This window comes from Neopelma chrysocephalum, unplaced genomic scaffold (assembly GCF_003984885.1).
Source record: "Neopelma chrysocephalum unplaced genomic scaffold, ASM398488v2 Primary Assembly neopelma1_92198, whole genome shotgun sequence".
Taxonomy (NCBI): domain Eukaryota; kingdom Metazoa; phylum Chordata; class Aves; order Passeriformes; family Pipridae; genus Neopelma; species Neopelma chrysocephalum.
The window spans coordinates 1-1,772 of NW_020920950.1; the positions used below are offsets into that span (position 1 = coordinate 1).

A 1,772-nucleotide genomic window follows, 5' to 3' on the forward strand; every position below is an offset into this window, starting at 1 on the left:
GTGTCACCTGTGGGGTCACAGTGTCACCCACAGGGTCTCAGTGTCACTCATGGGGTCTCAGTATCACCCACGGGGTCACAGTGTCACCTACAGGGTCACAGTGTCATTCGTGGGGTCACGGTGTCACCTGTGGGGACATGATGTCACCCACAGTGACATGGTGTCACCCACAAGGTCACAGTGTCACCCACAGGGTCACAGTGTCACCCATGGGCTCACAGTGTCACCCACAAGGTCACAGTGTCACCCACAAGGTCACAGTGTCACCTACAGGGTCACGGTGTCACCCATGGAGTCACAGTGTCACTCATGGGGTCACAGGTGTCACTCATGGGGTCACAGTGTCACCCACGGGGTCTCAGTGTCACCCACAGTGAAGTGGTGTCACCCACAGGGTCACAGTGTCACCAATGGGGTCTCAGTGTCACCCACGGTCTCACAGTGCCACCCATGGGGACATTGTGTCACCCACAAGGTCACAGTGTCACCCATGGGGTCACAGTGTCACTCATGGGGTCTCAGTGTCACCCACGGGGTCTCAGTGTCACCTGTGGGGTCTCAGTGTCACCTATGGGGTCATTGTGTCACCCACAGGGTCACAGTGTCACCCACGGGGTCACAGTGTCACCTGTGGGGTCTCAGTGTCACCCACAGGGTTACAGTGTCACCCACGGGGTCACAGTGTCATTCATGGGGTCACAGTGTCACTCATGGGGTCACAGTGTCACCCCCAGGGTCACAGGTGTCACTCATGGGGTCACAGTGTCACCCACAGTGACGTGGTGTCACCCACAGAGTCACAGTGTCACCCACAGGACCACAGTGTCACCGACAGGGTCACCCACGGGGTCACAGTGTCACTCATGGGGTCACAGGGTCACCTGTAGAGTCACAGAGTCACCTGTGGGGTCACGGTGTCACCTACAGGGTCACAGTGTCACTCACAGGGTCTCAGTGTCACCCACAGTGACGTGGTGTCACCCATGGGGTCTCAGTGTCACCTGCGGGGTCACAGTGTCACCCATGGGGTCTCAGTGTCCCCTGTGGGGTCTCAATGTCACCCACAGTGACATGGTGTCACCCATGGGTTCACAGTGTCACCCACGGGGTCTCAGTGTCACTCATGGTGTCACAGTGTCACCCACAGTGACGTGGTGTCACCCCTGGGGTCTCAGTGTCACCCTCGGGGTCTCAGTGTCCCCCATGGGTGCAGGGACACCCCGAGTTGTCCCTGGGCCGTGCTGGTGGCCGCAGTGTCACCCTCGGCCTCGGGGGGACGCGACTCTTGTCCCTGGTGGCACTTTGGGGACAAGGGGACAAACCGTGTCCTTGTCCCCGCCGGTGTCACTGTGGGGACTGTCCTCGGCCTTGTCACCACCAGTGTCACCTCATAGGGCCCTGTCCGTGTCCTCGTTGTCACCGCAGGTGCCACCTGTCCTTGTCCTCGAGGTGTCACCTCATGGGGACATGTCCTTGTCCTTGTTGTCCTCGTTGTCCTTGTCACTGCAGGTGCCACCTCTCCTTGTCCTTGAGGTGTCACTTCCTGGACACTTGTCCTTGTCCTCGTTGTCCTTGTCACTGCAGGTGCCACCTGTCCTTGTCCTCAAGGTGTCACCTCATGGGGACTTGTCCTTGTCCCCATTGTCCTCGTTGTCCTTGTCACCACAGGTACCACCTGTCCTTGTCCTTGAGGTGTCACCTCATGGGGCCCTGTCCTTGTCCTCATTGTCCTTGTCACCTCAGGTGCCACCTGTCCTTGTCCTCGAGGTGTC

General features: G+C 59.1%; 1 long non-coding RNA gene across 4 annotated transcripts; it reads right to left on the minus strand.

Moving 5' to 3' along the window:
* Nucleotides 1-29: 29 nt before the first annotated feature.
* LOC113980089 lies at nt 30-1,766 on the minus strand. 4 transcript variants are annotated; one of them, XR_003538060.1, is made up of 3 exons: nt 1,162-1,766; nt 489-628; nt 30-87 (listed from the first exon to the last, which is right to left on the minus strand). It is a non-coding gene; the product is annotated as an uncharacterized LOC113980089 (long non-coding RNA). The 4 variants fall into 4 exon arrangements; XR_003538059.1 differs by lacking the exon at nt 30-87 and adding an exon at nt 1,002-1,041 and having other exon boundaries at nt 297-628; XR_003538057.1 differs by lacking the exon at nt 30-87 and adding an exon at nt 982-1,041 and having other exon boundaries at nt 297-628.
* Between the last annotated feature and the right edge of the window lie 6 nt (nt 1,767-1,772).